Source organism: Pseudorca crassidens, chromosome 15 (genome assembly GCF_039906515.1).
Source record: "Pseudorca crassidens isolate mPseCra1 chromosome 15, mPseCra1.hap1, whole genome shotgun sequence".
Lineage (NCBI taxonomy): Eukaryota > Metazoa > Chordata > Mammalia > Artiodactyla > Delphinidae > Pseudorca > Pseudorca crassidens.
This window is the reverse complement of record NC_090310.1, coordinates 5,415,674-5,439,879: the sequence shown is the minus strand read 5'-3', so window position 1 is coordinate 5,439,879 and position 24,206 is coordinate 5,415,674. Positions and strand designations below refer to the sequence as shown.

At 41.9% G+C, this 24,206-nt stretch overlaps 1 long non-coding RNA gene across 5 annotated transcripts in view; it reads left to right on the top strand.

The window, feature by feature from the left end:
• Nucleotides 1-31: 31 nt before the first annotated feature.
• Nucleotides 32-24,206, top strand: part of LOC137206659 (uncharacterized) — a 119,020-nt gene continuing 94,845 nt past the window's right edge. For all 5 annotated transcript variants that reach the window (XR_010934785.1, XR_010934786.1, XR_010934787.1 and 2 more), the window contains exons 1-2: nt 32-1,300; nt 19,850-19,964. This is a non-coding gene — a long non-coding RNA (uncharacterized lncRNA). The remainder of the gene's footprint in view (nt 1,301-19,849; nt 19,965-24,206) is intronic.

Genomic DNA, 24,206 nt, shown 5'->3' with positions numbered 1-24,206 from the left:
GCGGACCTGGGGGTGGGCGTGTGGGCCCGAGCTGAGGGCGCGAGCTTGGGCCCCCGGGTCCCCCAGAACTGGGGAGCTGAGGTAAAAAAGGCTCTGGGTGCCTTCGGGAGGCTCGACCGGCGTGTCCAGGCGCCCCTCGGACCCACCTGAGGACGCGGGCGTCGCGGGCTGTGGAGAAGCCAAGAGCCCACTGGTGCCTCGGCGGCCCCTGGGGCGGCTCTGGGCTGCGGGCGCGGCGCCAGGCCTCGTTCGGCGGTCGCCGCAGCCCCGGAGCCGGGGCGACCCCCATTTCACAAGTGGAGAAAGTGAGGAGGCGCCCGAGCGGGACTCGAACCGTGGGCTGCCGTCGCCCCCCGCCCGCGGCCCCCTCACTCAGAAGGCGGGAAAGAGACGCACGACGGCCGCCTCCAGGACGCCCTCAGCGGCCTCGTCCCCGTCCCCGTCCCGGCAAGAATTCTCAGGTCTGCGGGGACCAGAAACAGGCTCCAGACGCAGAAGGAGTCGCCCGCGCACCCTCGGGCCACGTTGCCTCCAGCTAGGGGAGTGCAGTGGGCCGGAGTCTCGAGGCCACGCGCAGGGCTCTCCCGTGCGGGTCCGGCGACAGCCCACCGGGTGGTGACCTTATGCAGCAAGGCCTGGGCTGGATGGGCCTTGATCCCGACCGCAGTCGCGTTGAGATGGCGCCATGTGGTGAAACCGTGCGTCACCCTTGTGAATGGGCTGCCCACCGTGTCCAGTTTACCCATTAGAAACCACTGTCCTCAGATTCTTGGAGGGTACATCGACGGACAGGAACCCCCAAAGGCAGGAGCAAATTTGTTTCAGAATCTGGGCTGTGGTTTACAAACAAGTTCAGAGAGATTTTGGTGCAAAGCTACAGACGGAACTGGTTTACTGCACATTATAAGTGGAAATCTTTATTTTTTTCTGTTTTTAAGGAATCCTGTGGCAAGGTCATTAATCATATTATCCATTATACGAGAAACAAATGGATTTGTCACTTATACACAGAAGCTGAGGTTGATTCTAAAAACAAACTGTATCAAAGTAAATGAAATTATTATGATAATATGAAATAGACTGCAGTGATTAATCTCCAGAAACCGAATTTTGACCTGCTGTGCACTTCGAACAATAGCTTCCATTATGTAAATAGCTGTGGGGTTTTCAAGGATAATGTTGCTAAATAACAAGAAAAAGTTCTATACATGAAACTCTCTTCATGCATAAACATTAGAGACAGGAAATCTGGTCTCCACAGCACTCAAGGCAGAGGACAGTGGAAGCCATGATGGTTCAGGTAAGAATATTCACTATAGTAGAGAAGGTGTGGAGTGGGGGTTGTGTGGCTAATGGGCTAATGTCTCTGTTGGTCTGCACCACCCGGAGGTATCAGTTTCAGGCTGTAAGTATGACCTTGAATAGACTCGTTCCTCCTACATCCTTCTTACTTCAACTCTTTGGAAACTCCCCAAGTTCAAATGAGCCCTCATATACACAAACTGCAATAATGAAGTAACAAGGTTGCAAAGCACTTTGTAAAATGTCACATTTTAGATTATTCCACAGTGCTCTGCATCCAGACGTGTTGAGAATTACCCAGATAAGGATTTGACTTTTCAATTTTCTCTCAGAGGTCCAATGTTTTTTTTAACGCATAGACCTGGGTGGATCTCAATTGGATGTGACAATTAGGGCAGTATGCCTATATTTTCCCATATATCCTTTCTTGGCATAGACTGATAGATTCATATTTACAGCTTGAAATAGAGGCTTGTTCCTTTAATAATTAAATAAATCAAGTGTATTTCCAGAATTCTAATTTCCTCCTGAATAAAGAAAACAGTGTACAAGAAGACATAGAAATAACAAAGCATATATCCCAAAATATTTACTCGTAAATTTCTCAAAAGATTTCCGGTATGAGAAGTGATCAGTGAAACTGCCAAAGCCCAGATGGAATGACCCAGGCATTTAAGACGTTATTTTCTTTGGAGGCAGTATAATTAGAGGGTTTAGTTAACAGGGTATATGCTATTTAGGACTTTGTTTTGTCTTCCTGGTGCAGTGGAAAGTCTGCTGGCTTAGGAAGGAGTCCTCATACCAACTCTGTCACTAGCTAAATGGTTTGGGGGCAAGTCATTTCTCCTCTCTGGACATCAGTTCCCTTGTGTATAAGATAAGGGGATGAGACTAGACTCTCCGAAGGCCCTTCTGATGATGCTCAAGAGCTGGTAGTTTGAGAAAGCATCACTGTTCGGTGTGATGAATGTCCCAGAGCCTTGTCATTTCTGTTTGTGTTGTGAACCACCTGTAGCCAAGGGTGACTATGGGAAGGCAGGGTGCTTGTGATACAGCAGGTAACCCTTCTCACAGGGAGAGGCCATAGCTGGGGTTGAAATCCGCCCTTGGCGGCATGGAGGTTTGCCCTTGATTTACTGACAGCACAGCAACCTCGTCTACCTGAAGGATCCTGCATCTCTGACTCAGGCTACCCATGAATATGGTTGCATGAGTGGCAGAGACCAGGGCCCACAGAATCTCCTTCACTTGAAAAGTCATGCAGATCTGTAGCAGTGAATCAGCTCCACCTAATCTCTTAGTGTAATTTATGCTGCAGCATAGTAGCCACCCACTCATTCACTATGTCTCCTGGCTCCCAGGTTAGCTGAGAGCCCACTATGCACTTAAACCGTGTGCTGGGAATCCTGATGAGCTCATTCCACCTCCATTTTATTGCCCCATCTGTTTGGTTCTCTTGTTCTTCTCACATGCATTTTTATCTTGGTCTTCTGGGAAATGTGCTAATTTCCACCATGGTGTCAGAGGATCCATCTTATACTTTTTTACATTTCCTTCTCTCTTTCTCAGTGCCACTTGGGAAGTCAAGAATGGGGGTTTGAGCTCAATAACAGAATCCAAGGACAACTTCCTGCAAACATGACTCAGGAACTGTCCTCGGTTCTGAATTTCAGTCGTGTGGGGGGGGAACTAAGAGTGTGTGGTTGGTGGTGTTTTTGTCTTTTTGTTTTTTTAATGTACGATTCAGTGCATATACAACAAAATTTGGAGGCTCCAGAGACTCCTAACTAATAATCTTTTATGCTTAAAATACTAAGACCCCCTCAAGAGTGGATTTTTCACTAGAATGAACTGCATGATAGAGTAGAAAGTGCTTGAGCTTTGGAGTCAGACAGCTCTTGTTTCAATTCTAGTTTTATAACTTGCCATTTGACCTTGAGAGGATAGCTTAACCTCTCTGAGCCTCAGTTTTCTCATCTCTAACTTCAAAGCTAAATTTACTACAAAATTTTGTCTGGCTTGAGTGAGATAATGTATGTGAACATGTTTGGCATATAGCAGGTGCACAATAGGTCCTAATTGTCCTTTTCTTCCCTCTTTAACCACTGAATTCAGAGATGAATTATATACATTTTTTAAAAACAAACTTAAAAATTTTCCCTTGTTTTCTATGACATCAAGTTGAAATGAAATAGGCAAGAAAGGATTCTTGAGAAAGAACACGTCAGCCTCTTTGGAGGAAAGGAAGGGATGAGAACTTAAGGAAAATTTATTGGTGTCTCAGCAAGAGAATGTTATCCTACTTTGTGTTGTTTTTTTAAGGTAAAGCATTGTATTTATTAACTTTAATCAGAGAATTCAGTCAAAATGAACTGTTCTACATCTACACTAACTTAAAATCTCTAGACTGTGTGCCTGGACCCAACTAAAAGATTTATAGTCCTTAACATTTCAGTGATTCTGAGTTTGCATTGCCAAGGGATCCCAATAGATATAAGGCCACTAAATAAAGCAAATGTTCTCTCTTCAGTGCATCTGGGTTCTTCTCAAATAACATATTTCTGGTTTAATTTTGGAAGCATGTGGTATGAGACATTGAGTTTCAGGAAGTGTTCCTGTACTAGTGTACGATCACATGTGGCTGGAAAACCATGATTTGGGGGGATTGATTATTAATATTACCCAACTGATTTCAGCAAACAAAAAAGGGGCTTTTGGTGGCATTCTCTGATTTCAAGCAGTAGAACAAGATACTGGATAAACTGAGGATAACGTCTTAGCTCAGTTTTTAAAAGTAAAGGATAGTAGACTGGGGATGGGATGAGCTGAAGGAAGGGACCTCATCAACTTGGTTTTCTTGGAGGAAATACTCTTAGAATGTAGTCTCAATTTCTCTATATTAGGAAACACTTAGAAAGCGCTTCAGTTTTACACAAGTTACAAGCAGTAAAACTGACATATATCTGTAACTCAATATCTTCGTGTGGTTTAGGCACACAGGTAGCTTGCTTCAATCTCTGAAAGTGAGATTGAAGGAGATTTTATAGAATTTTGAAGACTGGGAAATAGTTTAAGAAAGGTCAAAATGTCATATGGACACTTAACAGCAGGGCCAAGCTGGAACTCAGGTTCTCTGGTTCCCAGTCAAGAGCCCTTTTCTCTGTACTGCTCCCTAGCTTACTCATTAACCCTTTAAAATGCTTGGCTTCCTCAGAAACAGCTTCCTTAAAAATTAATAATTTGCCATACCAGATCCAATGACCATTTTCATATATTTCTCCTGGAACTTAAAGCATTCAACATTGTTGGCTAAGTCCTTTTTAAATTAAAACTTTCCATTATTTGTTTCTATGATATTGTATTCTTCTGATTTTCTTCTTGCTTTGGGAGAATTTTTTCTTTCTTTCCTTGATCTTCTTTCATTACCTGCACATGTGTCTAAAGTTGAGCTGTCATAATTCTCTCCCTTCAGTATACTCTCTACTGTGCTTTTAGTTCTGATCTCTATGTTAGTGGCTCTTTCCCTGATCCATACAGAGCTCCAGAATATGATAAACCAATTGCATGCTGGACACCTCAAGGATATGCTACCAACACTTCTAACTCAATATGTCCTCAACTAAATGAATTGTTCTCTTCCCCATTCCTCTTTTCTTCATCCTGTATCCCCTATTTCTGATGTATTAATGTTTCCCAAGTCATTCAAATTTAAAACTCTGTAGTCTCCTCTTCCACCCTCCAAATCCATTCAAATTCTAGTCAGTTTCTAAGTTCTAATTCTATTTTTACAATATGTCAACTCTCTCTTCACTGATACAACCTCATTACTTTTATTCTAAACTATACCATTACCTCCTAACTTAACTCTGCAACTCTGCCACCTCCCTTTCAACTTACATTCTATTGCCAGATCCATTTTCCTGAAGCACAACTCTAAATCATTTAACTCTTCTGCTCGGAAAACTCAGTATTTCCCTATGCATGTTTGTAAACTCTTTAGTCTCCATCATCTGCCTCCCAATCTACTGTTCAACTCTACTTTTCTTTATAAGACTTTAAAAAATTAATTAATTAATTTTAATTTTTGGCTGCGTTGGGTCTTCGTTGCCACACACAGGCTTTCTCTAGTTGCAGCTAGCGGTTCTTTGTTGCGGTGCACGGGCCTCTCATTGCGGTGGCTTCCCTTGTTGCGGAGCACGGGCTCTAGGCACGCGGGCTCAGTAGCTGTGGCGCACGGGCTTAGTTGCTCCGTGGCATGTGGGATCTTCCCGGATCAGGGCTCGAACCTGTTTCCCCTGCATTAGGAGGCAGATTCTTAACCACTGCGCCACCAGGGAAGTCCCTCAACCCCATTTTCTGCTACATCTCTTAATCTACCCTTCCTTCCAGTCAAGGTAAACTGTTTTTCACACATGACCCACACTTTCCATCCTTCAGATTTGGAGTTCATGTTGTTTCCTACATCTGTACTGACCTTCCTACCAATTCTGGAACCATAAAACTCATTCATCCTTCACAGCTCTGCCATACGTGTTTCCTTCTCCACAAAGTTTACATGATTTCACTCAGTCTAAAGTGACATTATAAAGGACAGTAGTTTGTCTTTGCATTCTTTATTTCTCTTACTACTTCAGCCTCTATTATAATTACCTTCTCTACTGGACTGTGAGCTCCTTAAGGGCCACATCTAGGTCTGATGTACTCTCTCTTTTCAATAAATATCTTGTTGGATATCTTTGTGCACAACAATAATAGTGCTATGGAAGAGAAACAAAGACGATTTTGCTCAGTACATGATCTGTGTTTTTGCAGGAAGAAAGTCACTGTGTAAGAATGGCAGGGAACATTTTCAGGGAGAAGTTGAGAATTAGCCCTTGAAAAGGATAATGAAAGGCATAGAAGATAGGAGGTGTGGGGCATCTAAAGGAGCAGGCAAGAGAAGGGAAGGTTAAAACCACGGGGAAGAAAACAAGAGATGTAGTTATTAATCTCTGACTTTTAGTCCTCTGTTCCAAGTCTGTTCTCTGTTTCCAAGGATACCTTAAGACAAATTTATCTTATTTCCAGTAGCTATCACTCACCTAGCATCCATAAGGAAAGACAGGGTCGTTATTTTGGCCAGGTGACCACAATAGCTACTTTCAAGAATGAACGAAGTGTGAGTAGTAACAATGTTCAGTTTTTAACTGAGCAAAAGAAAGACTTTGTGTCTGAAATGTCTACACATTCCAGACTTTCTGAAATTCTCCCATCTGGATACCCAGATGGAAGTGTCACAGAAATGGTGGGGGGAGGGTTAGCGACTTGTTTTCCTTCTGGGGGTTAATGTGAAATTACAAAAGAATGAAACTCTATCCTAGCACTGTCAGAGGTTCTGAGCCCTTAGAGCAATTGAAGTTCGAGGGTCAGAGAAAAAATAAGTTCTGCAATGACGTTTATTCTCAACACTTTAGGTTCAGTACATCCTTGAGCTTCGTGCTAAAATTTTTATTGGCTCTTTCATCTCAGCTGAATCAGTTATTCCCCCTAGAATCCTGATGTTCATACCTGGGACAGCCTCTTCCTTCGCTGAAAAAAAGGTGCAAAGAGACTGCATATTTTAGATTGCTAATCAGAGAGGAATTGCACTATTACCAGCTTCCATCAGGAAAGTATGCTCGTGTGTGTTCCAGATGTCCCATTGCCATCTCCACTCAGCCCTAGACCACACGAAGCGAATTAAACCCTTCATGTACATCGCCGCTTTTGTTGCAGAGATGGCAGCTTATTCCACCCAGACTCTTTCTTCTTTTGCTCTGTGATTCAGTCCAGCTAATGAACAACACTTCTGGGTGGAAGGGGATAGAGGACATTTCCCTGAAACGTAAGCAACCTAAATAAATGAATTCTCCAAGCAATTCTTTTTCCTCTTCAACAAGAGCCAGTTAAACAATCTATTTCACTCCCCAACTCAAATGAATCCCAGCTGAGATTTATTAAGAAATATTTAAAAACCCTTAGGATGAAGGAAAAATCTTTTGTGGAAAGAGATACTGTGTTATGATTGGTTTTTAAGTCTTGCTTCCTGAAAACTACATAAAGTAGTAAAAGGGTTATGAGAACAAAGGCATAATGCTGTACTGCAGCCTTGAGTCTTTGGATTTGACAGATAAGGTCAATTTAATGATTAAAAAAAGACTAAAAACCTCTCATGACATGTGAAAGCAGAAGAATCTGAGTCAATGTGTGATATTTTAGGTCAAAGCTTAGACTTCATTCTTCTTACTGTATTTCATATTTTTCTTTGCCATATTGGCACTAAAAAGAATTCTCTCAATTTCCAAACCTCATAACAAAATAAATATGTATTTAGTATGTTACTTGAAATTGCAGCTAACGTTTTGATGTTTAATCTTTATTTTTAAACAAATAAGCAGTATCATGAGTCCTGATTTGAAAACAGCCTAGGCCAGGAAGTATAAAGAACTTTGCTGAGGGCTATGGCAGGGGTGGGTGGTGGGGTGGGGAGATTTGCAGTTGAAATCAATATTAATCCTCAAATACTACGTAAATGCAATTCATGATGCTTAAAATCTTGCTGAAGTTTTTGCTTATAGAGTAAACTGGCCAGGAAATATTATCTCAATTGATAATGATAAAGGATAAAGACTGTTTTTGTTTACTTCTGTGTCTCTGGCACTGGAATAGTGCCTGGTACATCATAAGTGCACAATGAATATTTGTTGTGAAAGGTGTGTTGTTGTGTAGAGGGTCTGTATGCTTCACCAAATATCTCCACGAATAGGTAGTATACTAGTTTAGAGTAAAAGACTCCTAACTTCCTGAGACAGAAGGTTACCGATGGCCTAATTTGCTTCTGAAATCTTTAGGCAAGACTACCGTGTTGCAGTTTTAATTACAGTGGAGATTTGTAAGTCCAGGAAAAACTAGAGCAATAGAAGCTCTCTTAATTTTGATTTCCTCCTAGGGAATTAGAGAATGGAGGAATGGCCTCACCCCAGAGAATGAAAACCTTGAAAGGGCCTCCTTTGGAGAGAAGGATTCAAAACCAGAATAGGCCTGAAAAGCCTTTTCCAGTGGAATAAGCCTCAGCTATTCTCTCTACGTGATTGCAATTAACACTCCTTATGGAACCTCAGCCACCACCCAACCTACACAGACACATAGACATTGCAAATGGAATTTTGCAAATACAAAGCAAAAGGATGAGAGCATTCACTTACCTCCAGTATTGCTTGTACCCTGGTTGCCATTATTCTAGAGCTATAATGTTTACCTTAAGCACAATCTGTGGGTTGACTTGAGCTGAACAGGAGTTATTTCTATGATCCTCCTAACCCCATGCACCAACATTGATAGCCGAGATACAAAAGGATTGTTTGTCCTCTTAGCCCAAATTAAAAGTGACCCCCCTAAAGTTTTGTTGAATCATCAATGATCATTATAAGCACATGCCTTTAGAAGGCTATTTTGACAAATCTGAAACAGAAATGGCTTTGTTAAGAGCTAGCGCATTGACCTGTTTTGTGATCAGTATCTGAGCTGACAGATTGGAAAAGAATGATATTGAAACGCAGTTTCACAACATGCCTTACTGGTGAAAGAAATGAAAAGCAACCAGGAAAGTAAGCAGCAGAATGAGGGGGAGAGCCTGACCAGTGAAATTTCACGTCTTTTCTAGTACCTGTAGAAGGACTGGGGAATATGGTTTAAAAATTTCTGGCTGTAAAATAAGAACTTGGAGGTAATGTCAAGTAGTTTAATGATCTAAAAGCTCAACCAGTGCCCTCTTACATAATGCCAGTTTTTATTCCAGACTGAACATCGTAATCTTTGAACATGACTAATTCTTTTTTTATTCTTTTTTTTTACGTCTTTATTGGAGTATAATTGCTTTACAATGGTGTGTTAGTTTCTGCTTTATAACAAAGTGAATCAGTTGTATATATACATATGTTCCCATATCTCTTCCCTCTTGCGTCTCCCTCCCTCCCACCCTCCCTATCCCACCCCTCCAGGCGGTCACAAAGCACCGAGCTGATCTCCTTGTGCTATGCGGCTGCTTCCCACTAGCTATCTACCTTACGTTTGGGAGTGTATATATGTCCATGCCTCCTTCTCGCTTTGTCACAGCTTACCCTTTCCCCTCCCCATATCCTCAAGTCCATTCTCTAGTAGGTCTGTGTCTTTATTCCTGTCTTACCCCTAGGCTCTTCATGACATTTTTTTCCTTAAATTCCATATATATGTGTTAGCATACGGTATTTATCTTTCTCTTTCTGACTTACTTCACTCTGTATGACAGACTCTAGGTCCATCCACCTCATTACAAATAGCTCAATTTTGTTTCTTTTTATGGCTGAGTAATATTCCATTGTATATATGTGCCACATCTTCTTTATCCATTCATCCGATGATGGGCATTTAGGTTGTTTCCATCTCCGGGCTATTGTAAATAGAGCTGCAATGAACATTTTGGTACATGACTCTTTTTGAATCATATTTTTCTCAGGGTATATGCCCAGTAGTGGGATTGCTGGGTCATATGGTAGTTCTATTTTTAGTTTTTTAAGGAACCTCCATACTGTTCTCCACAGTGGCTGTACCAATTTACATTCCCACCAACAGTGCAAGAGGGTTCCCTTTTCTCCACACCCTCTCCAGCATTTATTGTTTCTAGATTTTTTGATGATGGCCATTCTGACTGGTGTGAGATGATATCTCATTGTAGCTTTGATTTGCATTTCTCTAATGATTAATGATGTTGAGCATTCTTTCATGTGTTTGTTGGCAGTCTGTATATCTTCTTTGGAGAAATGTCTATTTAGGTCTTCTGCCCATTTTTGGATTGGGTTGTTTGTTTTTTTGTTATTGAGCTGCTTGAGCTGCTTATAAATTTTGGAGATTAATCCTTTTTCAGTTGCTTCATTTGCAAATATTTTCTCCCATTCTGAGGGTTGTCTTTTGGTCTTGTTTTTGGTTTCCTTTGCTGTACAAAAGCTTTGAAGTTTCATTAGGTCCCATTTATTTATTTTTGTTTTTATTTCCATTTCTCTAGGAGGTGGGTCAAAAAGGATCTTGCTGTGATTTATGTCACAGAGTGTTCTGCCTATGTTTTCCTCTAAGAGTTTGATAGTTTATGGCCTTACATTTAGGTCTTTAATCCATTTTGAGCTTATTTTTGTGTATGGTGTTAGGGAGTGATCTAATCTCATACTTGTACACGTACCTGTCCAGTTTTCCCAGCACCACTTATTGAAGAGGCTGTCCTTTCTCCACTGTACATTCCTGCCTCCTTTATCAAAGATAAGGTGACCATATGTGTGTGGGTTTATCTCTGGGCTTTCTATCCTGTTCCATTGATCTATATTTCTGTTTTTGTGCCAGTACCATACTGTCTTGATTACTGTAGCTTTGTAGTATAGTCTGAAGTCAGGGAGCCTGATTCCTCCAGCTCCGTTTTTCGTTCTCAAGATTGCTTTGGCTATTCAGGGTCTTTTGTGTTTCCATACAAATTGTGAAATTTTTTGTTCTAGTTCTGTGAAAAATACCTGTGGTAGTTTGATAGGGATTGCATTGAATCTGTAGATTGCTTTGGGTAGTAGAGTCATTTTCACAATGTTGATTCTTCCAATCCAAGAACGTGGTATATCTCTCCATCTATTTGTATCATCTTTAATTTCTTTCATCAGTGTGAACATGACTAATTCTAAATAAGGGATTCATTGTGGAAATGGATCCTGTTCTTTCGGTCACTATGCCATAAATTGGGTGAAGGTAAATTATGTCATCAAATTACCAGTCACTGGAACACCCCTATCTTTAGGGACTTAGGGCAATAATAAATCAGTTCCCTGGATGGGCAAGTATGGCCTCAGTATTCTGCATATTTCTCTTAAGTTTCTGATTTCCCTAGTAATTTCATACTATCTTGTCAGGCTCTTTAATGTTTTAAAGGAATTTTTTAAAAATTGAAGTATAGCGGTTTACAATGTTGTGTTAGATTCCAGTGTACAGCAAAGTGATTTAGTTTAATATATGTATTATATTATATATAATATATATTAGTTATATATATATATCAATATAAAGTATAAATATATATATATATAAAAACTTCAGACTCTTTTCCATTATAGGTTATTACAAGATACTGAATATTGTTCCCCATGTTTATCTATTTTATATATAGTAATGTGTATTTGTTAATCTCAAACTCCTAATATATCCCTCCCTACCAAAGGAATTTTTTAAAACTGCTTTTAGTTGTTTTCAGTGAGACGAGTGGTCCAAATACCCTAGTTCCCTAATTCTGTTGAGCTCAGATTGTTCAAACTAGTTACACTAATAGGGGAGAAGATGAATGGATGAAGATATGAGATTGCAGTCCTTTTCCTCCCTTTCCTCTCCTCAAAATTTACCCGGAATCAAAAAAGGTATAAGTTGGAGGGAACCTTGGGTGTCATTTAGAACAACTCCCAGATTTCAGGGTTGAGAATATTGAAATCCAGAAAGATAAAGGGTCTAACCTGAAGCAATATAGTTAATTTTGGTGCAGTTTGAACAAGGAACTTCTGACTTTTCATCCAGCATGTTCCCCACCTCATCTTGATTATTTCTCTCTCCGTCTCTTCTGCAAGGATGTATCGAAGACCAATTGTATTGCCTTCACTATGTCTTATCTGTGGACCACAGTTGTTTATCTTTTGGGTAATCTAAAATAAGCCAGTGAGGTCATTGGAGTCCCTGAAGGAGAGGAGAAAGAAAGGGGGCAGAAAAAAATGTTTGATGACATAATACCCTAAAAGTTTCCAAAACTGATGAAAACTATAAACTCATAGATCCAAGAAGCTAAGAATCCCAGGCACAATAAACATGAATAAAATTACACCAAGACACATCATAATCAAATTTCTTAAAACCAGTGATAAAGAGGAAAATCTTTAAAATATCTAGAACATCTTTAAATAACTGATAGAAAATCTGTCAGTCTAGAATTCTATAACCCAATGAAGATATCTTTCAAAAATTAAAGAAAAATGTAGACTTTTTCAGATATTCAGAGCCACAAATAATTATCAGCAGTGGACCTCAGTATAAGAAATATTAAAGGAAATCTTTAGGCATAAGAAAAATTATACCAGGTGGATATATGGATATAAATGAAGGAATAATGGACACCAGAAACGGTAACTACATAGACTACCTGATTGTCTGTGGAGAAAATCCTATGGAATCTACAAAAAAGCTGTTAGAACTAATAAGTGAGTTTAAGAAGATTTTAGGATTCAAGATCAACATATACCAATCTGTAGTATTTCTGTATACTAGCAGCAATTAGGAATTAAAATTTTTAAATTTATAAGAGCACCAAAAATATGGAACATTTAGAAATATCTACCAAAAGATGTACAAGACTAGTACACTAAAAACTACAAAATATTGCTGAGAAAAAATTAAAGAAGACCTAAGTAAATGGAGAAATATGCCATGTTTGTGGACTAGGAGACTCACCATTGTTAAGATGTCAGTTCTCCCAGGTTTGACCTGTAGATTCAGTGCAATCCTAATCAAAATTCTAACAAGATATTTTGTATAAACCGATAATTTATCAATACTTCGAAAATTCATATGAGATTCAAAGGACCTATAACAGCCAAAACACTTTAGAAAAAAAGAACAAAGTTAGAGGAATTACATTACCTAAGTTCTTATTTTAAAGCTGCAAGCAATCAGGATAATGTGGTTTTGGAGTAGTGCTAGGTAAATAGATCAGTGGAACAGAATAGAGAGTCCAGAAGTAGACCCCACATATATAGTCAATTGATTTTTTTTTTTTTTTTTGCGGTACGCGGGCCTCTCACTGTTGTGGCCTCTCCCGTTGTGGAGCACAGGCTCCAGACGTGCAGGCTCAGCGGCCATGGCTCATGGGCCCAGCCGCTCCGTGGCATGTGGGATCTTCCCGGACCAGGGCACGAACCCGTGTCCCCTGCATCGGCAGGTGGACTCTCAACCACTGCGCCACCAGGGAAGCCCGTCAATTGATTTTTAAAAATTAATTAATTAATTAATTTTTGGTTGTGTTGGGTCTTTGTTGCTGGGCACAGGCTTTCTCTAGTTGTGGCGAGTGCGGGCTACCCTTCAGTGCGGTGCATGGGCCTCTCATTGTGGTGGCTTCTCTTGTTGCCGGAGCACAGACTCTAGGCGCAAGGGCTTTAGTTGTTGTGGCACATGGTCTCAGTAGTTGTGGCTCACAGGCTGTAGAGCGCAGGCTCAGTAGTTGCAGCCCACTGGCCTAGTTGCTCCAAGGCATGGGATCTTCCCAGATCAGGGATTGAACCTGTGTACCCTGCATTGGCAGATGGATTCCTAACCACTGTGCCACCAGGGAAGTCCCAGTAGTCAATTGATTTTTTGACAAAGGTGGAAAGTCCAGTGGAGAAAGGAAAGGTTTTAAAAAAAAATTCTTTTGATTTCCATGCAAAAAACAAACAAACAAAAAAAAACTTTGGTCCATATCCCACATAATATTAAAAATGGATTATAAATCTAAATATAAAGCCTAAAGCTATAAAAACTTCTAGAAGAAACATAGAAAAATCTTTGTGACCTTGGGTTAGGCAAAGATTGCTTAGATACAACACCAACAGCACAATCCATTTTTTAAGAGTAATACATTAGATTTCACACAAATTTAAGAACTTTTGCTCTTTTAAAGGCACTACTTAATGAATTTTTTAAGCCATATGGAGAAAATATTTTCACATTATAGATCTGACCAACCACTTGTATCAGAATATGTAAAGAAGTGTTAAAACTTAATTTTAAGAAACAACCCAATGAATAAGTGGTGAAAGATTTAAACAGAAGCTTCACCAAAGATATATAGATGACTAATAAACATATGAAAAGATGTGCAACATCCATCAGTCATTGAGGAAATGCACGTTTAAACCATGAGATCCCACTACACACCCACTAGAATGTCTAAAATAAAAAAAGACTCACCCCACCTAGTATTGGCAAAGATGTGGAGCAGCCTGAACTCTCATACGCCTCTGTAGAGTATAAAATGGTACCTCCACCTCTGTGGAAAAGTTTGTTTCCTAAAAAGGTAAACATTTGCTGAACATGTGATCCAGCCATTCTACTGCAAGGAATTTACCAAAGAGACATTAAAGCTATGTTAATACAAAAACTTGTACATGAATGTTTATAGCAGCTTAATTTTCAATAGCCAGAAAGTGGAAACAATCCAAATGTTGATCAATAAATGGATGGATAAGTAGCTTGTGGTAAATACTCAGCAATAAGATGGAATGAACTATCAGTATATGCAACAGTATGGGTGAATCTCAGAATAATTATGCTGACTGAAAGGAGCCAGAGAAAGAAGAGTAATACTCATGATTCCATTTATATAAAATTCTACAATGTGCAAAATTAAAGCAGATAAGCAAGGGGAATAGGGTACTGGAAAGGGGCTGGGAGGGATTACACATGGCCAAAAGGAGACTTCTGGAAATGATGGATATATTCATTATCCCAATTGTGGTGATGGTTTCATGGGTGTATACATATGTAAAAACTTAACCAATTTGCACGCTTTAAATATGTGAAGTTTATTTCATGTCAGTTATACCTCAGTAAAGCATAATAAAAAATGGGAGAAAGAGCATAAGCCAATGATCACGTGTACATCTGATGTAATATGAATAAACATGAGATCATGTGCATGAGATCACACTTTTATGCATATGGGAGTATGTAAATCTAAATAATGCAATATAACTGTACATAAAGGTTAACAGATACACCTGAGAAGCCATAAATGTGCATTTGAGATAACATATCACATGATATGACATTTGTAATGGCCTAGCATGGAAATGTAATGTGATTTTAATGGAGGAAAACCAAAGAATAAATTTTCATCCAATGAACGTTACTTTCCTTCCTCCCTCCTGAACTAATAGTCCTGTCTTATGACATGAGTAACCTATTTCCTGCTGTGAATCACCTTGTCTTATTACTCACTTCGACCTCAATAAGGAAAACACAATAGTCAAGCCTTCCATGGTTCTCAGATATAAGCTGGCAGCCTGTTCACACAGCACACCATTTGTTCTGGGACATTGCAGGTTAAGTCAAGAGGTTTACTCTCTGAAACAAAATACTCTCAGTAAAGCCACAAAGAAGAAAACACCACCTCTTAGAGAAGCACATTGGGTAAAGATATAGAAATTTTTTTAAAAAATTATTCTTTGCTTTCTGCAAGAGGCCAAGGCCAGGACTTGAGTTAGTACAAATCCACAAGGAAGCAAGAGATGAGCAATTCATTTGGACCTTGACTGATTTTTTTCAAGGTTAGTAAAACCGATCCTTAGAGAACCTCCTGACATAATACAGAAAAAAACAGTTACATAAAATTGTGAAACTAATATGAATCTTTTATACCATTCACTTTCCCTCCTTCCTTCTCTTTCTCCCTCCCTCTCTGCCCCCAACACATTCTTACATACACACATTCTTTTTGCCTCTCTCTCTTCCCTCCCTACCCACCCCAATACAGTAAATCTGTGAAAGAATACCTCTGGGTGACATTCCCTCATCTGTAAAATGAAGAGTTGTATTATCGCTAAGGCCCATGAGAGAGCATCCAGCTTGGAAATGGTGTGAGGCATACTGTTAAGTTGATCACTGGGGTTCTAGCAAAGGTCATATTTTAAGGCACAAACTAAAAACTTCCATGATATTGTGCTATATGATGTCAGAAAGTTGAAGAATTTTAAACGTTTAGTAACTCAACCTGTTTTTAAGATCTGAGTGACATCAGAGAGCTGGTTTAACTGATTTTTTAAATGGATTAAAATCATATCTGCATAAATGAGTCTCAACCCTGCCTGTACATTAGAATCACCTGGGGATTTAATTAGTCTGAGGGTGGGGCAGTGAGGGATTTTGTCATTGTTTCTGCTGCTCATATTCTTACACATTCCAGGCAAGTGTAATGTGCAGTCAGGGCTGAGAACCCTACACTTATATACCATCAAATATCAGGTTAAAAACAGGCCACAGTCCAAACCTCAGGTACTTGAGTATTTGGATCTTGCTGGCTTTGTGTACATCCAGCCTGAATCTGAGACTACATCTGGGAGTTAGGTCTATTTCTTCCCTGAAACCCATGCCCACCATCCCCTGGGTGGATCACACAGGTCACTGTGAATAAAAAGTCAGTTTGTGTGAAGCAAATATATTTTCAATATTTTAAAAACTTCCCAAGTAATACTTGCTCTTTGTAATAATTCAGACAACTCAGGGGTAAGTAAATTATAAAATAATAGTGTTCCCCCTCCCCCTCCTCTCTAACACAATTCCCCTGATATAAGTAGTAATTAGTGTCAATGGTGGGGAGTACATCCTTCCATACTGTGTATTAAAATACACATGCAGGCATGTACAAATAGATGAATTCATACATCATGGTTTTGTTCTTTTTTCTTTCTTTGTCGTATACAGAAAATAGACATCCTTGTTTTTTTTTCCTGTCGTGTGCTTTATTCACTTAATCTACATCATGAGAGTTCAGTAAAACCTGGTGGATTAAATATCCTCCTGCAACCTCACTTAAAATGGCAGCAGAGGGACTAAAAAGGACATGAGCTGCAAGGATAAGAGAACAGCAAAAGAGACGAGAACAATAAAATCTCGGGACTGGAAAGCAGATGGGGGAGCTGCAACTGTCTTAGGAAACCAGAGAAGTGAAAACTAGACATTGGAGAAAGGCCCCAGACTTGGCTGCCTTCCAGTACAAAACCTCAGGCTGCGGAACTGGGGGCCCAGGTACTTCTGCACGTGGGTGTGAAGGTGATGCTAGAAACTGGAAGCCTGGCCGCAAGTCTGCACAAGAAGCTCTGGGTACTCAGATTCCCTTCCCCACCCTGAACAACCAGGTGGCCGTTCTCTACAAGGCAGTGGAGCAATGCCTTCAAAATTCTGAGAAAAAAAATTGTTACCAGCCTAGAAATCCACCTAGCATAAGGATAGACTAAAGAATGGTTGAAATCCATTGGCTAATACCCAAGTGAATGAGGAATACACACACTTTATTCTGAAAGTCAATAACACTATGCATTTTGTTAAGGCAAGAGCGTGAATTAAGCTCACAGTGAAGCTGGCCTCACATCCACTTTGCAGGGGATTCTGTTGTTTTCTGTCTTCCTGTAGCCAGTGTTTCTCATAATGTGAAGAATAACTGTGTTAAATTGTGAATGTGATGCTGAAAAAGAAAGCCCACAGCCAGCAGTGGCTTTGTATAGAGTTGAAGAATTCAGGCTTCAGATTAAGCAACCTGTGTTCAAACCCTGGCTGCATCACTACCAGTCTGTAACTTGGAGCCAAGTACCTAACTGCTTAGATTTAATTTCCTCTCCTGTAAGATGGAACTAATTAATATCTTCTCATCGGGTTGTTTTGAGGATTAGACGAAATACTCTCTGTTTATTAAGTGGAGGGCATGGTACCTGGTAAAGAGCACCACTCACTAATTATTATTATTATTATTAGTAATAGTAGTAGTAATACTAGACTAGTAATACTAGTACTAGTAGTAGTAGTGGTAGCAACAAAAATGAAGAGATCTAATAAAGTGATATCATCGACCAAAACGTGGCTCATAAATGCCAAGGACTTGTACATGTTCAGCGTTCAGTTTGCCCTTTACTATACCAATACTCTGTCAAAAAAGAATCCTATTTCTTATTTTTCTTTCATCCGTAGTGAGATGGATTTTTCATTCTACACATGGCCTTTTGGGAAAAGGCCTAATGGCTTACATCTCTATCTGTAACTATATCTGAAACACAGCTTCAAGGTTTGAAAGCCTTCTCTTATCTACTTCTCATTGTTAACATATTTAAGAGTATCTGGAAAGATTCAAGTTCACAGTTTATAGGGGATACCAGGCAAATATAGTAAGAGAAGGGCAGAGAGTGGACATGGGTTCAGAAGAGGATTCCATACATTCATGGCAATTCATGGCTTTGGAGGTTGTCCATTACTGCGTTGCAACACTGTAAACATCGCGAACCAAATACCCGGTTAATGTCGTGGAAGCAATTCAGATCCGAAAGTCTGTTGTCAAGACATAACAAAAACACCCCAAATAAGAGTGAGCACATCGAAGCATGTGGTTTTCTATTGGCTTAGTATCTGGCACCCTGGTGTAAGAAGAGGATTCCACCTCCGCCAGACCAGAGGCACATTCTGAAATGGCCATAGCAGGGCATAGCTGTTGTCCTCCATGGGGTCAGGGCCTGAGAGGCTGGGAATGGCCACAGACAAGAGAGGTGATATCCCTGCTCTTTCAATGGATTTCTACACCCTTACGCCATAGAGGGAGGTGGAAAGGCTGCCTCCAGGGATCTGTGCATGGGTTTGTCCACGTCAGTTTGGCATCTCTACCTACTTATCCTCCCCTCATAAAACACCCACCAGGCATCACTCCCAGTCTCAAGTTATCATTCTTAAAAGACACAGACACACAACAAAAACTGCTGAAAGGAACACGCACGCACATGCACGCACGTGCGCGCACACACACACATACCCCTCTTCTAACTCACAGCACTTTAAAACATATGCAGAATTTTCTTAGCTGTTTTGCCATTTGATACCCATAACAACCCTGCATGGGGGTACTTTCTTTCTTAGAGATGAGGAAGCCAAAGAGTTTGTAAATGGCTGTACAAGATCCCATAATTAGTAAGTTGTGGAGCCAGCATTAGAAGCCACATTTCTAGAAATGGCATGCCTTTTCCACAATGCCATACTGCTGCTTCTAAAATAATATGAATAATAGCATATATTTATTGAGTACTTACTGTGTGCCAAGTATGGTTCTAAGCACTTCACATAAAAGTTATTTAATCCTTATAACAATCCAGTTTTACAGGGAAGGAAACTGGGGCACAGAGGAATCGATTTTTTTCTTCAAGATAATAGTTGGCTGTCCAGAGAGGTTAGATCACATTACAGGGGTTCAGCTCTCTCAAAGACCCCACCTTGAGTTTCTTTATTTTTTTTACTAAAGGCCAAGGTATTTTGCCAAATTATTTATGTCCTTTCAGTAACTGAAGGACCTGTTAGCATGGTAACGCCACTTAGATACCTACTCTGGATGCCTCTGAGGCTGTGTGGGGCTATTCTGAGGAGCAACTCCAGCCAGAAAAATGTGATCCCTATGTTTAGTGCCCCCCCCACCTTTGTTGATGAGGCGAGGAGGTGATGTGACTACCCAGGTCCTCTCAAAGTGATGGATGTGCTCATTTTTGCCTTTGTCCACATGCCTGCTTCCTGCCTTGTAAAGTGTTTCCTATGTCCTTACGTTCATGTCATCTAGGCCTCGGGGACACCTCTGATTCCAGTGTTGCAGCCTCCATGCCTCGGTCTGTGCACACATCCTGCATTATTTCAGAGACTTCCACCTGCCCTTTGGCCTAAACCTTCTAAGCCAGGTTCCTAACTTGTTCAGTCTCTCTTTCTGCAGGAATCACATCAACTCCCTGACTGTTTGGTTGGCCTTCTTTGAGATTCCCTCCAGATCTGTGGCCTTTCTGCCCTGAGTTCCCGCATCCAGAGTGGCGCTGAGCACTTCTGTAAAGGTCAGTGTTGAATCCCATTTCTGCTGGGTGAGTTCGCCTTCCTCCCGTGCTTGACAGATACCGCTCTCCTTTGAGCTCAGAGAGAATCTGCACTGAGAACCAGTCCCACTCTCTCTCTAAGCCTGTTTGACCAACAGTGTGATTGCCTGCAGTAGTTTATATGTGTCTTTTCTTTCTCCACTGAACGTATATTCACATATACGTTCACTCCTTCACTTAGGAGACTGAGCAGGGCACCCCGTGAGGAGCTGGAAATACAGTGATAGATATGACAGTGACGATCATGGTCCTCCCAGGGAGGCCGCGCAGCAAACAATTAGAGCAGTGTATGAACAGCGTGGTTGATGGACAAAGGCAGGAGGATGAGAGGCACAGAAGGGGAACACGCAGCTTACACGGGGCCATCAGGGAAGACTTCTAGAGAGGGTGAGAAGTAGAGAGTGGAGAGAAAGTGTTAGCAGGTAAAAGGTGCTTGAGGGAGGTGTTATGAGGAGGGAGGAGGTGAGGGCAGAAAGGGTATTTTACACACACACACACACACACGCACACACACACACACACACACACACACACACACACACACACACACACATGCACAGGCCTGGTGCAGCCATGACATTAAAAGACCTTCCTAAGGTCAGAAACAGAACATTCAAGGGACATGTCCAAAGATGAGGCAGAAGTCAGATCATGCAGAAGTCAGATCATGCAGTCTTATGAGCCCTGTTAAGGCAACTGGACTGTATATATATATTTTTTTACATCTTTATTGGGGTATAATTGCTTTACAATGGTGTGTTAGTTTCTGCTTTATAACAAAGTGAATCAGTTATACACATACATATGTTCCCACATCTCCTCCTTCTTGCATCTCCCACCCTCCCTATCCCACCCCTCCAGGCGGTCACAAAACACCGACCTGATCTCCCTGTGCTATGCGGCTGCTTCCCACTAGCTATCTACCTTACGTTTGGTAGTGTATATATGTCCATGCCTCTCTCTCGCTGGACTGTATTTTGAGGGCACTGGGAGGCTGTGAAATGGTTTTAGTCAGGATGGCAATCTTGGGATCAAATCTGCATTTTGGAAAGGTCACTGGCTGCAGCGAGGAGGGAGCCGCCTGGGTGGAGGGAGGTCGTGAGGGGCCGTCTGCATTAACAAATGAAGGCGGTGCCACATGTGTGCGCCTCTAGGGGTCCCCCAAGGGCCAACTCATCACTCAGCTCCTTGGGGAGGTGGCCGTCCTTAGCCCTCAGCCAAGTCCCTGTCTGGGAACCATCCTTAGTTAAAGAGAGATGTCTCACCCAAAGTCACACTGCTCCCCAGGGCAGCCACATCAAACGACTGATTGACGGGACAGTATCAAGGCTCAGGCCCTGTCACCTCAAGGCAGGATGACTCTGAAGGGCCGTCCCAGCTCCAGAGCGCCTGTGGAATCCGCTAAGGCCTTTGTTGCAGCCACATCCCTGTTCAGAGTCCTCATCCTTCCTTCCGCATGGCGTTGGGCCCTAGGGCTCCCCAGGAAACTTCTTGCCTGGACGTCTGAGTCTCAGAGCCTGTTTCCCGGGGAACAGCTGGGATCAGGAGTGGTCCAGGGAAGAAGACTCTAAAATTGGACCTTGGCCCACAGTCCCCCACCAGTTGGCTGGCCTGAGGCTGTGTCGCTGGCGGCGTGGTGCTCTGATGGCCCTGGTGTGCTGTGGTGGGGCAGCTGTGAAAGCTTGTCCCTGGTGAATGGGGCTGGGGTGGGGTGGGGTGTCCTGGCAGGGCCAATAGCTCAGCTTTTGAGAGGTCAAGGGCATGAGGTAATATTACATTATAATGAAATGAATGATCCCAATGAAATGAGATGCTTTTTAATGAGTGCCACTGATGCCTAGGAGAAAGACTATAAAAAGCAAAGTGTGAAATTCAGAGTGCCTTCAAAACAGTTTATAAAGAGACTCTTATCTTCTGCATCCAGAGGCAGGAAAAGTCAGGCCCAGGACTTCACTGTGGGAGTAGCCCCAATGCTTCAGAGCAGAGTGAATTCTCAGCCCCAGCAAATCCGCTGTGTCAACTCAAGACCTGAGCTAGAAGGAGTGGGACCCTGAGGACTGAGATGGGGTCATCTGGGCAGATGCAGTTGAAAGTCTTGAAGCCCCAGACCCCTCGAAACCCCCTGACGCTGCAGCTGTGGCCTACCCCTTTGCTTAGAGGCCAGCTGGGAGACCATGCAGAAGGCTCAGCCTTTCAAGGCAATGTGTATCCCCCTCAGGATATGCCCCCACCTCCCCTCCTGGCACCAGACCAACATCAGGGGCCATGTCCTAACACAACCCAGCTGCGGAAGTACAGGGCGTGCTAAGGGATGAAGGTGATTGTCCCCAGGAGGAAAGAACGATGGGACTGGATCCTGAGGGAGCTGACACAGAGAGGGGGCATAAGAGTGGACGAGGGAGAGTCTGTTGGTGTGAAAGCACTTCTCCTACAGAATCCACTGTGCTTGACACCCTGACAAGGACCCCTGGAGAAGCTGCCAACATGCTAGTAGGGCAGATCTTGGAAGCTTAGAGGAAAGCAAGGGTGCGCATTCAGCAAAGTAGGAATAGCCAAACTGCTACGGCAGATGTGGAAGAAACAACCCAAAGGTACAGAAGTTCACACTGCCCGGTAAACTTCCTGCAGCAGAAACCCAACCTCAGACAAAAAGCTTCAGATAGCTAAAAAAGTATGTTGATTTTAATAGCTTACAATGAACTTGCTCCACATTTTTGTTTTTGTTTTTGGAAAATTTTTAATTTACGAGAAACTTTGTATCTCAGTTCACTTGAGGAAAAATGCCCCTCAGTTCACTTGAGGAAAAATGCCTTTTGTGGCTCATGATCATTTTGAATATGAAGTATTTACTAAAGGAAATTTTCTTTCCTAAGAGGTCTTAGAATGCAGATTGTTCAATTTTTCTTTTTCAGAGAAAGCTCTCTGCCATATCTTTCTTGGGAACAAATTTGCTCAATTCTTATCTTCCTGGCTGGTGAATAGGTTTACCCTGGATAGCATTACTGCTTGGTTTTCATTATTCTGTTTTCCTGGCTGTGCTGTGTAATTTCTCTCCATGTAATTTTTCTTGGTATGCTGTGTGGATCACATACTAAGCTTGTTTTGAATCATTTGCTATTAGTTAGGCTTCTGGGTAATGTTTTCATTTTACCAATAGTGTTTTAGACCGCATCAAACAATAATATTAACACAACAACACTACAGTGAAAACTAATATGTAATGAGCGCTTAACTCTGTGTCAGGCACTGTTCCCAGGGCTTTCCATAAGTAGCTTATTTCATCCACACAACGGCCTCATCTGTAGAGCCCTATCCCCCTTAAGACCTCGTTAAGATACGTCTCATGACATAAAGTAGACAAATAGGGAAGCTTCATCTCCAGGTTACAGATGGAGGAACTGAGCCACAAAGGCCATCCAACCTGTATTTGAGCCCTTCCCATGATGGGCGACTCAGCCTTTCCCAGGGAGCCCTGGAAAAGGTGGGCTCGGTGTTAACACATCTGAAGGTTTGGGACTTAGAAATCTCGCGGTATCCCCTGCCTGCCCCCAACAAATAATGAGGTAGGCTTTGTGGGGTTGCCAACCAGGGCTTCTAGTCCTGTCCCAGAAACAAGCAACATTTCCCCCGGGACTCAGTCTCTCCATCTATAAAATGAGGGTGTAGACCAGATCAGGAATTGCATTTTGGTGGCCTGAGGGACACTTGGTGCCCACAGATGTGTTTTGTTTAGGCTTCCTGTTTCATTTTGTTTTGATTTGGTTTTTCAGGGTGAGGGGGTGAATTCCTTTAAGAGATGGCCATTTCAGACCCTGCCCCATGACTCCTTACTGTCGGAAACACACGTTTATGTTCTCACCTGGTCCCCATAGACTTTTGAGATTAGAAATTTGAGATTAAATTATCTCTGAGACCCCAGGTCAATCGTGTATATTTCTCCCAGGAATCCCTGAGCCAAGGAGATGCGAGACCCCCAGACTGGGGGGAGGCAGAGTAAATGAGGGAGCAGGAGTGGTTTGCCGACCCTCCACGTTCTTAGTGTCCTGGGATCTTAGATGCTTGGCCGGCCTTGCCCAGTGCTGCCCACTCCACAGCACCAAGGAGGACAATGCAGCGGTGTGTTCCAGCTGGGAGGCTGGAGGTGGGTGCGATGCTCTGCTCTCATTCACGGGACACGAGCCATGGGTGGGATGCCTGCTGCGG